Source organism: Bactrocera oleae, chromosome 2 (assembly GCF_042242935.1).
Source record: "Bactrocera oleae isolate idBacOlea1 chromosome 2, idBacOlea1, whole genome shotgun sequence".
NCBI lineage: Eukaryota > Metazoa > Arthropoda > Insecta > Diptera > Tephritidae > Bactrocera > Bactrocera oleae.
This window is the reverse complement of record NC_091536.1, coordinates 99,543,968-99,559,798: the sequence shown is the minus strand read 5'-3', so window position 1 is coordinate 99,559,798 and position 15,831 is coordinate 99,543,968. Positions and strand designations below refer to the sequence as shown.

The 15,831-nt window shown below is 38.5% G+C and overlaps 1 long non-coding RNA gene across 1 annotated transcript in view; it reads right to left on the bottom strand.

Moving 5' to 3' along the window:
* Positions 1–6,417: 6,417 nt before the first annotated feature.
* The window catches only part of LOC118679905 (uncharacterized), a 38,079-nt gene continuing 28,665 nt past the window's right edge, over positions 6,418–15,831 (bottom strand). Inside the window, exon 3 of the long non-coding RNA XR_011395028.1 lies at positions 6,418–6,539. This is a non-coding gene — a long non-coding RNA (uncharacterized lncRNA). The remainder of the gene's footprint in view (positions 6,540–15,831) is intronic.

Genomic DNA, 15,831 nt, shown 5'->3' with positions numbered 1-15,831 from the left:
ACACCTTGTTATTATAATGACATGATTAAATTTACGTAAGAATTGCCCACTAAATAAAACAAATAACTATATGAAGATATATATGAAAGCCTGGCACAGAGCAGATTATATATCTGTATGCATTTATGTATATAATATTTCCCCATTTCTTCCAATGGGGTGACAAGTATCGACTGTGGCAAATGTAGTATCTCTGAGCGTTAGTAGTTATGTTAGAAGTTTGTACGCCCCATTCATACTATGACTAAGCAAAGCGATACTAACCAAGTACAGAACCGGAATAGACATTTAAATATAATATAATAACGGCGTTCAGCATTGAGCTAATGGGCAAGATCCCATACCATCGCGATATCACAAGCCAACTGCCATTGAAACAATTGTGCAAAACGTAAGCAATATTGAATTGTATGCTTCGAGTGCTGGGCCGTGTCTGGACTACCAACGACGGCGCTGACAGTGCCAGCCAAGAATCGGCGGAAATGGAGAGTAAATAACAACAAGAGTCACACACTTACACGAGTACATACAATACATACAAGTATACAATGCCTGCGAATAGTAAGTGTGCAGGAAACAATTTGAACATCGAGCAACGACGGATGGCGGAAGGCAGGTGAAGGTGGCGTACAAAGAAAGGCATTCCTCACTCTGGCCTATTTGCCCACGATTCAATTTGCCAATCAATATATTGTAATAGTTTACAAACTTTCATATTTAGGCATATTAAGGGTGTCATTAGCGCAGCAATAAATTGATAGACGTCAGCACACATGGTAATCGGCGATGGACTTCGTTGATGGAATCCGCAATAATGTGCCAAGTCAGGTGCTTTCAGCTGTAGAAGAAGAACACCAATCATTTTTCTGTCACTGGGCCATTGAGTTGGTTGGCCCCCAACTTCAATCTGGCGGAAGTGTGAGCAATATCGTCCCGCATACTCCCCGCATTTCAATAACGTTCCTGTACGACTATGTACACTGAAATTATTTCAGCAAATTCATTCATCGCATGCGGTAGGGCTTCAACACATGTGTATACATACATACATACAAGCCAGCGCTTTAGTGGAGGCGCACGTCAATGCCTAATGCCACACATGGTTTATGGCTGCTATTGTTGCTTTATTGCCTCCGTGCCTAGTGGTGGCCTTTGCCTTAATTGAATTATGAAATTGTGGGTGTGCGATTTTTACTCATTTTAATTTGGCATCTCAGCAGAGAACCCGTTTACACGCATCGCTTTTGTTCGCTTTAATTGGCTTTGGTAATAATTTAATTATGTTTTCATAATTGCAATTTTGATCACTTTATCATCGCTTACTTCTTCAACCCAGTCAGCGAGGTTAATGGCGTACAGATTACTATTCTCAGCTGCAATGCCCACCCCTCCAACATACATGCGCACGTATGTTAGCAAGTCCACAAGCGTGACGTGCCGCCGCATATACCGTGACTAAGCAAGTTCCTATCACTTTTGCGCGCTTCAATGATAGCATTTGGATTAGCGCACAGTTCTGAAGATTCTGAAGATAGTGGACGACTTTCGCTAAGGTCTAAAGCGAAATTGTTCAACTGATGCTCTATCTTAAGCCACAAGACCAAAATACCATTAAACAAGAATTTTATATTATTTCGATTTGAATCCTCGAGGCATTCTATTAAAACGTCTATTTTGTTGACCCTAGTTCAAGTCGGAATTCAAAGGAATTAACTGCGTTTCAGGAAAGTTTTGCAATTGGCTCCACCTCAATTTGCAATTTAGAAAAATGCAATTCACTCCCGTAGCAGGTTGGTTCGGCCATTATAAATCAATTTGGCGCGTTGTCCGCACCACGCCGTTAATGGCGCCGCTGCTCAGAGCCTTTAAGAGTACCATTTCGCCTCATTTATCTCTGAGTTGCTTGCCATGGCACATACATATGTACTCACTTGTTTGCAACGTGCAATAGCAGTGCTTTTCTTGAGGTACATAAATCTAATTCCAAATGTGTCGAGTCAATTTAGTCATATACTCGAACTACCTCAGCCTACTTCAGGCGCGCCCCAACCAGGCACCAACGCCCAATCCGCAAATGGGTTATATTGTGCGGCAATAGGTCCAATGCCACACCATAAATCCTACAGAAAATGATTTGCATTGATTGCAAATGAAATTGACTCGGATTTAAGTGAGAACTCATACTAAATTCGATTTCAATCAAATTGTATACTTTAATCACAGCTTAGCACGCCGACTAACTGCCATCTAAACTGTGTCGTACAACAACATATAATTAACTCTTACGGCGAAAATGCAGTGCGACCACGCCGAGTGAAGGCGAAGGCAACCGCATTCCCCTCAGGTGGACAGGTGGACAGGTGGCTTGGCGTTTGGCGTTTGGCGCTGGAGCCGCAGTGCTCAGTAATGTGGTTTTAATTGAATTAAATAAGGAGTCAGTTGTGAACGCCTCTGCGCTGTGCAAATAGCGGCAGACATGCATACTCGTGATGCAACGAAAACAGTATGCGGCATGCCACAATTCTTTCGCAATTAGAGGCTAATCGCTATTTAATGATAGATGCGACGCCGCTTCGCGCAATAAGTGCACGAACGACAAAAATACAAACCTAACGATAGTTTGGACATCCAAAATGGTGGAGCTAAGCACATGATATTATTGAAAAACGAAGTAAATCGAATCTTAGATATACATATATATAGATATATACAGTTTCTATCACCTCTGCTTACATTGCTTTTGTACTTGTTTTCTATTCGGCAAACCCACCCGAAGGTGTTCCACCTGAAGTTTGCATCCATGAAAGAGAACTTGTTAGCTTCCCCAGACACGATTCGAAAGTGTCGTCATATTGGCAGGTTTTTGGACCTCCCGGCAATATCAGTTCTACAATTTTATCAATATCAGTTCTAGGCCTTGAATATCTGTACCATCTGACCAGATTTAAACTGCGCGCGCAAACCGAAACGACAAAAAAATGGTGGCTTGATTGGTACAACCTTTTTTTACGTTCATGTGAAGTTGAATCTCCATGGGCCCATTATTCAAAAACACACACAGCTCTTTGTTTACGACGAGTAAAAATTGTCTGGCTATTGCGTGAATTGTGTGGCAATTTTTACAATGGAGAAATGTAGCATCTCTGTTAATGACGTTAACATCGGAAAATTAAAAGAAATTGCGCTTGAAAATCTTTGTGTTGGCATCAGTGAGATAGCAGAGAATCTGAATCTCTTATGGAAGCGACTCAACCGATTTGGTTAAGTTTTCCGTTTTAAAGTCCTGAATCATTTGTAAAAAAGACGTCGAGTAGAGATCGAAAAATAGATGCTTGACAACGTAGCTGAGGATACTACATTGATCAAACTCATCATTACTGTTGACGAGACATGGGTTTATGAATAAGGCGTCGAAACCGTCCAACAATCCAACGAATGGCGCTCCAAAAATGAGTCGACACACAAAAAAACGAATATTCGCTAAAGACACTGAAGGACATCCCAGCCGAGGCTTATAACAAGTGTGTGGAAAATTGGATAAAGCGTTGACATTCTTGTATTGACTCAGTTGCCTATTTTGAAGGCAATAATTCTTGTAAATCTTTAAGTTAAAATACGTGAAAATATAGTTTTTTATTGTCAGTGCGATACTTGGTGAAAAAGGTAGAAGAAACCTTAAAATGTATGTCTCAATGTGTAAATGAATTGCAAATGTGCGAAGTTCTCATTAGTATCCAGTTATTTACTCGGCAAAACTACTTTTGTTTTGTGGCATGGACGAGGGCTGGTGTATTTGATTAATCGCGAATATGCTTCACACAAATGTGGATCCACAGACTCCGAGCGTAACAAATGAGCGAAGCAGTTGCGTGTCTGTGGCTATTTTCTCAGAGCGCCTCAATCAAAGTTCCTAACTAACTGAACGCCCACATCAAAACACTCAAAACGATACAAATTAAAACTTGTGGGCGTGGCAAATGAGTGTCCATTAATTATACCAAGTAAGTTGAACGTTCACATTTTGAGAAAAATAAAGTAGATCAAATGAAAAAAATGAAATTCAAATAATTTTGTATATTTGTATGTGTTTATGTGGACGCGGTGAATCGCGGCTGTTGCGTGATTTGTTGCTTCGACTAAATTAATGTTAATTCGGTTCAATTTACCCAACGGAGAAATATCAAGAATTAATTGAGCAAAGGCAGTTCATACAACAGTACAAAAGCACTATGAAAAGGCATGAGTGTGCGAGTCAATAGCAGACACTACCACAACAACAACAACACTTCAAGTGGTAGCGCACATTGACGGCAGCAAATAAATGGCAAGTAATTAATCTGCGGATATTAAAGTACACACACATATGTATATACTTTCATACATATATACTATGTATATATTGGTGTTGCCACGTTTCCAACTAGAGACTCCTACCCGAAATCTAATTAGACTTTTTTCGTCTAACAATTATACAAGTAGAACACTTTTCTAATAGGTTTTATTATTGTAAGACAGAATATCGAGTTGTAAAGTAACTTGTGGTTATTGATTTAACTGCAGGGAAGTTATGGTCTGCTCAAGTTCATGAACAAGGGCTGGATTTTCAACGCGAACAAGATCGAGAATAAGATTGGGCGAATTTAGTTCATGGTCTTAATATTTGAAATAACTTTGTTTAGAAAAACAATTAACTTTCGTCGCGCTATGATGATAAGGTATATACATATATGCATGATCTATATGGTTAATAGTACTTATTTCGAAATGGCAATGGTTGAAGCACAATCTGTACAAAAACTGAGCCCCAGGAGCGGAATTGGCTGTCTACTTTCAGTGTCCATTAATTATATAAACCAACGATGTTGCATTCCAGCTGAGTACTGAGTTATCAAAATGAGCCCGGCTTTAACTTACCTATGTATGTTCATTGGCTTTAGATTTAGCTCCACTCGATTGCCTGTCAATTTCATTACAATCGAGACTCTTTAAATAATTTTATCTTATGACTGACTTCTGCGATAAATAAATTATTAATTTGATGCGTCCTCTTATGCACACTCAAAGGCGCCGATAATGGTGATAGGTGTGTCCTAAAAATAACCGAGCTGTTTGGATATACAAGTAGGATAAAATGCATCTCGGTTACGGCTGCTTGAATGGCTTGAATATCAATATTTCTTTCATGTTGGTTTTCAGTTTTGGAAATAGTTACATGATAATATAATATAAGAGATTATACGTACACAGAAGATGGTTGCTGAGAGAAATCCGTTTTTTAATCAAAAACTCGTTCACTTTTTTGGTCTTCATTTCATTCATGTGGAAACCATCATGTTGTACGATTTAAATATAAAGTTCGGTTAGTTTTAGGACACACCTTGTGGGTATAACTAATGTTGGATTATATAAGAGAAAATGTCATAAATATTTCTTATTTTTTATTTTGATTTGAACGTGAATTGGCGATCAATATAAGTGTAAAATTTTCTAAAATTGAGCTTCCGAATATACTAATTTCAAAAAAATTAATTTTAATTTTAAAAAAATTTGTAAAACAGAAATATTTTAAAATGTTATATTTTGGCCAATAAACATTCAACGTATTGCTTGTATCGCCATTAATCTGGTACCTTCAGACCTAAGATACAAACCGTTTTGATGCTCATAATCGTTGTTGGTTTCGCAGTGAGTATTCCAAATCACAATATTTCCTAATAACACTTATTGACCGCAAATTATCACACACCCACACACATATATATTTCCACATGAACATCAATTAATTGTTGCACTGTGTGCAAAAACGAAAAAACAAATATAATACCGCTATTAGTGAGAAACGTAAGAGGTAGAAAATTATGATCACTAAAATATAGCAAATTGCCGTTTTCTGATCGCAAATTGTTGCTCGGTCGGCCACGCTCGATTGCCAAAGCGATTGAAATCGCATTTAAATTTGTTGTTTATGGCAGCACACAATTTGTAGTGGCATTTGCGAGCTAAACAAAACGGGCAAATTGTTAGTCAATTAATTGTAAATAAGCCGTAAGCGTTGCACGCGTCAGCAACTACAACGAAAGCAATTACAGCAATAATGGAGAAGATTGAATGCCAATAAACGATCGCTCGACCAAAGAGTCCAGATTTTGATGAAGCAACTATTAGATGACATGGTCGTGGCGGTGGGTGCGGCACACCATATTCAACTATGCGGGAGGAGCGGGTACGCAAATTACCCAATCGAACACGTTTTCAAGTGTAGCCCAGTCTACGATTTATTGCGCGTTGTGTAGAAATGATTGTGGCCAATGTTAGAATACACTTCTCCTAGAATTTGGACCGCTTTGAGTCATTTTTTGAAATTTTAATGAAATAATATACATTTTTGTTTAAAAATTACATAAATCTTACCGAATTAATGTAGTAATTTTAAAAATTTTCATAAATGATTGCACGGGCTTCCAAAACATTTTTCCAGGACGCTCACCCAACTAAAACTCGGTTCGATCTAGGATATTCTTCGTTCTGCAAATGGAATGCTGAAAATGAAGGTAATGTTAGCAAAATTTCAACTAAATTTTTGACAGAGAAGGTTAGAGTTTATTGCAAGTTGATTACTGAGGTGATTACTCTTTCGTAGCAAAGTACCTTTGCTGGAAGATTTCTGCTTAAATTATCAAATAAAAAGTGTCTATTGCTGTATTGGGCAATAGAATAGATAAAAAGCGGAGGGAATCATGTGATTAAACTGTTGATTTGGTCACAGCGAGTGTACGAAGACGTGTCACTTAGTTTTGTGTGATTACTGTTCCTGGACGGAACCATAAATGCTCAGTTCGCGAGTGTTTTAAAGAACACTTGAGGAGCAGTTAGCAAACGTTAAAAAAATATTATTATTATAAAAAAAAATTTAATTATATTCTTTCTTTTATAACTAGTAAATCGCAATATGTTTTCGTTTACGGCGCTTGTTTTAAAATTTCGCGGGAGTTCTTCACCGGATGAGCTAACATTTACAAGAACTATGGGCAATTCTACACAGAACTGGATGGGGCGTAAGCAGAGATGCTATGATTGTTGAGATGTTTTATTGTTATAAAAGTGAACAATACACTAATGGACGGACAGGAACTGATGCTTTTGATTTAATTATGTACCCCTATTGCGGTTATCTCCTCACCAAACACTCAGTATTCAAGTAACTGCAAATAAATAATATTTGATTACTTTTTTAAATTTTGTTTCCACACTATAATGCCACATACACACTTACGTACATACACACAAAAAAATGCAACTCCATTACTTCATCGCCTCCAGTTTATTTGTGGTTTGTCTGTTTGCTGTCCTGTCATAGTGCTGACTGAAATTGAAACTGAAAAATGACTTTAAGCCACATTTAAACTTCAAAATGCAGATGCAGCAACACCTTAATAGCAGGCTTCACAACGTCTCGCATCGTAGGTATATTGGCCGGCCGGACTTGTAGGGACAACAGTGGAAGAGTCTACAAATAAGTCGCAGTTGGACCATACAGAAATGTTAGCCTAGACACATACATATGCATGTGTGTATGTGTGGGTTATATTTGACTCTGCGTGCGAGTGTCTGGAAAAGTTATGACTCGTCTGCTTAAGGAATACAATTTATTGAAAGAATAGTCTAATCAACAAGGCACTGTGTGCAAAGTGAAAACACAAGCCATTTCGGTGGTTTTACATTTCATATTAGGCGAAGATCTCTTGGGACCTCTCAGAATAATTTCAGCCAAGATTTTTCATTTGAGGAATTGATGATTATGTGCCGTTTTACGGAGGAGTATTAAAAATCAGATTCGAATAAGACCGATTGAAGATGTAGTGCCAGGGTAATCAACTCTACCCTGGCTAATATTTTATTATTTGAAGCCTAACTTCTGTATGAGCCCACTGTACATTTGCCATTGCCGACATTTTCTCGAATGGGGTGGATAGTAAGACGATGTAAACAGTTTACGTTGCTTTTTTGTTTTTTCTTGTTTACTTTGACGTGACTACGAGAACATGGAGTAATATAGGCAGTTCAAGATGAATGTTGTGCTAATTTGAATTTAATTATAGACTCAACTCCGAGCCAATCCATTAACACATAACACAACGCATTCATCTGCAACTACGACTACAAGTAGTAACATAAGAGAAACATGCATTCTTCTCTTTATACACTCAGACACACTTGCATACTTCTTCGGCCCATTGCGTTCACTATTTGGAATCTGGTATTTGTAACGAACGTGTACAAATAAGCGCCAACCGGTCGGCCATTCGGAAGTAGGCGCTTCGTGGCGGCCGCTAACAATCAAGTGGAGTGCAGCGAACTATTTTTGTCGGTAAAATATGGGTTTGTGAGTTGTGGCGCTAGTCGTAGATGAGAAGCGTGTGAGTGTCTCACAAAAATGAAAAATGACATGCTATATTAAATACCAAAAACTGCCCCTATATTTCCAGCAGCAAAACTCAGCTCATTTCAGGTCAGAGTCTTTCATAGCGAAAACTTCTGCGAATTCTCCGCATGAGTGCAACGCTAGCCTCGTTTTTGTACGTTCCACAACTTTGGTCAAACTGTGTATCCGAAATTTCACCTGGACTTATGCACCCTTGAACCTAGTCCCCACAACGTTTCGCTTGTTATTCCGCGCCACATTGCTGGCCACACTGTTGCTTGTTCATTTTCTTCACTATAATTATTCAAGGTGTGCAAACTGGTGTAATCCATAATAAGTAAATAGCGCCGCATTTACTGCGATTGCTGACCCACAGCATAATTATACGGTTCGATTGTAAGTAACAGTAGATTACATCACAATTATTTCAATTACTAAATTTTTTGCACTTGAATTAACAGTTTCAAGATCAAGACAATATAATTTGTTGTTTACTACATAATTGCGATATTCTTTGTTTCTATTTTCGTCTCAATTCTTTTGCCTGGACGGATGGATCATCGACTTCCGATGATCTAGTTCCCGTCTAGCTTGGGTACACACTCCAACTGCGAAATAATCGAATTGTGTGCCTTCCATACGAGGCTTTATCGAAGTTCGCATCTTAAGTCTTTCGATTGCCAAGGCATTTAATTAACAACTTAACTACAAATGCTGACAACGTCAACCTGAACACTTTTGATAAATTCACAAACATTTGTCATCGAAACATGTGGAAAGTTAACGAATTGAGTGATTCTACCGCTTTTATTTAAATAAGCACAAAGACGCAGCCTCCACAAGGTATGTGTGCGAAAATTCGGCTACGCTGCTATATTAACCTGCAACCTTTTCCATAGTCTCGCAGGGCACGCTTCCTACGCGTCTACACTGCGCCAATCGCACTACGACGCGCACATTAGTCTAAAACTCAAAAACTAATCAAGTCGTTAAACGCCCAAGCAAACAAACATTCCGACAGCGCGGATGACTTTCTGTTCGTTTCGGTGAGGACAAATATTTCAACATTCCCACTTCGCTCCATGGTCAATTTTAATAAGCAAATAAGTCAAAGTATCGGAGAGATGTGCTAGACGGGGATGCGTGCAAGAATTGAAATGAAGATGTACGCTGCATGCTGTATTTCGAGCTACAATACATACTCGATGTTGTTGTTGTGCGCAGTAACTTCAGGTCATTTTCTAGGTAACAAGTTGATGAGTATTGATGAGTTATTTTTGGGAAATTTATGAGTTGTCTGTATGTTAGTCAGACAAACTTTGCGCAGGCGAGCAGGGGCGCAGGGCGAGATGATTGGTTCACTGCTACTTTGAAGCATGGCTGCCGTAATTTTGTGTTTTACGTTATTTTCTTTTGTAATTTTTTTTGTTGTTTTGTTGTAATTTGAATAGTGTTTGTGCACACCGTTTTTTGAAGGCGCTGTAACGAGCGGTACAACGCATCAACGCCTCTAACAAGTTCAACAGCTGCCTTGCCTCCTTATTGTTCGTTTGTGGCATGCATCTGAATGGGGCATAGAATTCTCAGCGCCATGAATTAGCATTACAGTACAGCACTTTTATGCCCAAACAATCGATTCCATGCAGTTATGAAGTTGAATGCTGCTTTTGACGTACAGAAATTGCCTTCCACCGTAGGCGCTGATAAGCGCCGCCCCTGTTGTTGGCGTGTGTATTTAATTGCTTTCATTATTGAAGCCATTTGTCGTGTCTTAATTTAGCGTTTCTTGTTACCCCACGTCAGGTGCTGCACTTAACTCACTTGTTAATTGGATTGGCTCGACTCAGCTCGGCATCAAACATCATTTAGCGAATTAAATTTAAATAAGGATTTTCAATACTTGTCTGATTTCGGGACGTACCAGAACATTAAAACAGACTGAATCGAATTATAGTCTATGCAAAATATATTCACCAGATTTTAAGAAAATAAACTTATATCTTAAAATAATCGCGTAAATATATGCAACGATCTTAATATTGACGGGGGATTTCATTACCAAATCAATAGAAACGAATGCACGCTATGTTTCTCAGCAGGATTTTGTGTGCGATCTGTTTTCATCGCTCGTATGTCAAGACCCTTCAGATCAGTTATTACTTCCGGAATCAAACTCAAAAACTGAATTACCTCATTTATTTTACTAATCGACGAGTATGAGCTATATTCATATGAGCTATGTCATAGTCTTGGACATAACCGACGTTTTAGTCTTCCGGCTCCAGCTAATGTCATTTGACCTGGTTTTATTACTTTGCGGTGTAAGAGAACGAATCGTATTTCGGCTTTGATCTTGTAAGAAATTATGTAATTTTAATAAGTAACGGTACTAATAGGCATTTTTTATTTAGTAATTTAATAAAAATATGTATGAGTATTTGAGCCAAATGCCTCAAAGCGCTTTTCTTGATCAGCTCTTAGTGATTATTTGTTTCTTTGCCCTAAGTGTGTTATCTTCTTTTACCTGTGAAAATGCTTTGTTTCTAATGGATATTAGCACTCATTTCACATTCCACCACTAATTTCATTATATTAGCGGCGATTGATTGCTCAAAGCAGAAATTTATTATGACAAGTTCGTGACATAAGCCGTTAGCTGTCCAATTAGCGAACTGGTTGTGTCGAGCTTATTATCAACTCTTTGCACTATCGAATCAAATAATTTAGTATATGAAGTCTTTTTTTGTGCTTGATTTTTAGACAATTTTACTGCAGATTTCTTACTGCACTAACCGGCGCTACTCAGTTTTGGCAGCAACAGCAGCAGCATGACAGCAACATAATTACTTCGTGAGCAGCAATTAATGGCGCGATTTAAGCTCATTGCGAGCGTTTTACAAACATTAATGTGTGAATGTGCGAATAAATAGAAATTATTAACCGAATGAAACGAAAAAAGGCAAACTAGACCACGAAGTGAATAGAAGCCAAAAAGCCGTGGCGATGAAATGGAAAACCTGAAGCCAAAGTGACCGTAATTATTCCTGATTATTTGTATATAACACACACATATGTAAGTACTTGAAAGTGGCTGCTAGCAACTCGCGCAAGCCTGCAACAAACGGCACATCATAAAAATTAACTGTTATATTACAGACTGTGGAAATGAAAAATAGGACGCTTACAATGTTCGAGTGACCACAACTAGTAGGCCGGCAGCTTTCTGTCGTAAACGCCGCACGCTAGCATGCGATAACACGCTTTGTGTGGCAAACGGCCGGCGGCAGGCCATATGAGCTTCCAGCGTCAACAACACAATGTGCACATATACATTTTTGCAGATAAACTTGATGTAGCGCATGCGTATCATTAAACACGCGTCTGCGCGCACATGCCCAACTCTATGCCGGCTCAGAAATAGCTCAACGCGGTCTCGTAAATGGCTTTTACCATGAATTTGCTCTAAAAAGTGATTAAAAGTGTTATGAACCTTTTGATGGCTATTGTTGTAATTGCTTCGGCAGAGTGTTGCAATTAGCGACGCGTTAGAAACATGTCAATCAAGTTCCACTGCCTTGATATTACCATTAACGACGGCGTATGTATGTATGTGTGAGCATGTATGCAAACAACTTGCATCCGGCAACATACATACATATGTACGCGGGACGTGCAAAAGCATACGAGTAAACATGTCAGCAACAGCTTATGAAGTAATTAGCCTCAATTTGCAAAAGATTCGTCTGTTTGCTTTGCTGATTATTATGATGATTATGGTAATTTAATTAAAAATTATTCATCTCCAACACTTACAGCCGGAGAAGTACGCCGATATACGAGCACATGTACATATGTACATAAACCATTGTGCAATCACACACTCGTACATATGGTATGTATGTATAATGTAGGTATATTGGCCTGAGTATGATATATCGAAGAATCAAATAATTTGCGCTTTCATTGCTAATAATATTTATACCAGGCCATTAATCTCGGCCCAACTAGTATTTAACTAGGAAATAATAAAGCTCGCCTTGATTTAAATTTTAATTCGCCTCTTTACGACTCATTTCAGTTCGCTGTACGATCCGCGTCGGATGGTTTTGCTGGGGTGTTCTAGATTTTTTTCCAAACTGCATGCAACATGGACAACTTGCTCCGGGAACGAAGGAGTACATGAATACAATCCTCAATATTATATCACCATCACTGTTATATATTATATTTCTTGTGCAAGTTTATTTATACAAAAATAACTGTTAATAAACAATTTTGTATTGAGGAGTAGAATTTTCTTTACCGCTATACAGATTTAAGGTGACGTCAGGCACAACTCATTACTCATTTTGTAGACAAAATGCTCACTTTCTGCTTGGAGACCCGAAGAGCCGTTCACAAAAACCTTTTTTCGGCAGATACTTGGGAAAACTAAACTTGCATGATGTCCCTGAATCTATCGAAATTCAAATCATAAAATCACCTTCCTTCAAAGTGTTCTCAAGCGAACTTACCCATTGAAGTACAAGTGACAACGATAATTCAAATCAAATTACAATGCGTATGGAACTTGCGAACTATCACTTTTTGGTGCCATTGCCATAACGATGTTACCGAAATTGTTTGGGCTACAGCCAAATCTCTTTCATCTTTTCGATAATCCTTTTTTTCCAACAGCAAAATTTGCTAATTCCTTTTCTTTCTTGAACTACAGCTTTTGCAATGTGAACAGCGAAAAATGGTTGTGGGAGCAACTTTTCGGAAATAAAAAGCTGGTTTGAAGTAACTGCTCTTCAGTGTGACAGGCAAATTTTTAGTGCCCGGTGGAGAGCTTTGACAAGCTCACTGAAGTCAACCAAGGAGTTAAAATCGAAAAAGTAAATTTTTATTTACAAATATGTTTTTTGTTTAGTTTCCTCATATAGATAACATATCTTCGCCATTCTCCCACTGGAAAGCACTGAATTAATACATTACGTAGGTAAGGTTAGGTTATAGGACTGATACTTGCAAAAAATATAACGAAGGATCCCAATTGGAGAGCTGTGAACGCTGGTGCTTTGTGATTTCCAAAACTTCTAAACATTAATTACCAAACCATTATAGATCAAAGAAGCGTTTTAAGTTTACCACAAATTTATCAAGCCGACTAATATGTACATATACTATGTCCGAACCACTTCGCCACGTTTGCGGGAGGTATGTCTACCGAGCAGGTTTCAACCTCAGTCTGCCAAAAGCTGGACAGTTGACAAAAAAGTGCCTAGATGATTTTACCTCGCCCTTCTCCGTATAGCTATTTTTGGATGCACATATGTATATTAAGGTGTGCCTAAAAATTCGCTTCAAACTCGGAAAAGTTAGTTGATACAAAAATGATCTATATAATTTTTCGATTAAGCCAAGTGTTTACGGGACAAACATCAAAGTCTAACAAAGAAAATAGACACAATTAAAAAAAAAAGACAATTTATGGTAGAGCAGTAAATTTTATACAAAATTACGAACTCTGCAATTGAAAATGCTTTTTTTTCATTGAGTTAAATAATCCAAAAGAAAAAAACCAAATTGCCTTAAAATAGTCAAACTTCAACCGTTAATATCTTTTAAACGGTTAGGTTTACAAAGAAACCGTAAGACAAAATTTTGTAATTTCCAATAAAATCTATAAAACGAGATATTTTTTCAAGTAGTAGGAAGCGAGAATTAATTTTTCTATCTGATTATACAAAAAAATAGAAAACCGTTAGTAGGAGGACCTTCCCGTTACAATTAAAAACTCATACTTGGAGAGCCTGTCTTAGAGGTGTCTATCAACCAATTTTTCTTAGTGCGAAATGAAAAACAGCATTCGTTTTTTGACCCACCCTAATGTACAAGTATATATTGTTTCATTACAATATACGCATTGCCTGTTTGATTTCTTTCTTCTAGTATGCACGTTTTAGTACAAGTAAGTGCACACAAATTTAAAATTAAACTAATATTTTCGGAAATGAACGGCAATACTAAGGCAGCCCCCGAAAATAGTATGGAAATATATGCCGTTTCTACTTAACATATAACATGATTATTAGCTATCATGAAGAGCGACTTGTAGAGTGAGATCATAATAAATAGACATACATATAAAGGTAAAAAAATAATTAACGAGCAACTTTTTCCAGTTAAAAAAGAACTTGATATCAAATTACTGTAATAAAGCAAAAGCTGGAGTTTTTATGATCCTCAGCTCAGCGTACGAGGTGGAAAACCAATTCAGTGTGGAAACTCGAAAATATTTGATTTCTACCACTTAATTAATTGCCCGAAACTTTTAACACCTATCAAGATTAACATCTGCTGAAGACACTGTCGTATAAAGACTACCAAATATTTAAAAAATATTTATGAGTTCCACCGGAAATGGAAGTCGATTAACTGTGAATGCCACAAAGCGCAGTGCTTATAAAAGCAGTCTCAGATACCAAACTGGGCGCGAGTGTGTTAAAAATTAATTGGCTGAAATACTAACTTTAGCTAAATAATCAACAGCATACCCACACGCACACGCACACGGTGACTACAGCAGAGAAAACTTGAATAAAACCAAATACGTGGTACGCATTTCAGCGAAAAAACTGAATTGATGGCAATAAAAAGGGCCGGTAATGCGACACCTGTGTCCGTCCGTCGTATTAAGGCGTGGGCAATAGCAGTGCGCTGACACTTAATTGTATGAATGCCCGTTTACATACCGGCGCATGAGATGCTGGCAAGCGCACCGCTTGTACACACATACATATTTACATATATACTGCATATCTTGCATATTGAGTTGTTAACGCTTTAGTGTGTGAGCCGAATAGAACGGGCGTTTAGTTGTCTGCCGCCTCATTACGTCTGTTCGCCAATGATGCAATCGCTGCTTCAACATCTGCTCATCCGCCGCGACTCCGCACAGTACAGCAGCCCAATTGCGCACCTAGACCTTTTGTCGCCAAAACCATTGGCCGCTAAATCGCGCCATTCACTGCATGGACTTGACTTTTGGTGATGCGTAGATGCACCGCCGCTGGTCCGCCGCGCATACGCTAATCTCGCACTCAACATCAGCTTACGGCAGCCTGCGTTCACACAGACAGTAAAAAACGTGAAGGCAATAAAAGTGTAGTCTCGCTCCAGACACGGCGGCGCGTACGTATGCAAAGGCAGTTGCTCTCTCACAACTATCCTGCCGACCGCCGTCCGCCGGCCGCGGAGCTACCAAACAAGCGACTAACTAACTGTCGACTATCAAGATATTAAGAAGCAGTAATTCTTCGTTGCCTTAGTTTAATGCCGAGTGACCCAAAGTGCCTCGCCATTCAACTTTTGATACCAAGAAATGCGCGACCGCGTTTTGTGTGCAATTAATTAAGCCAAACGCT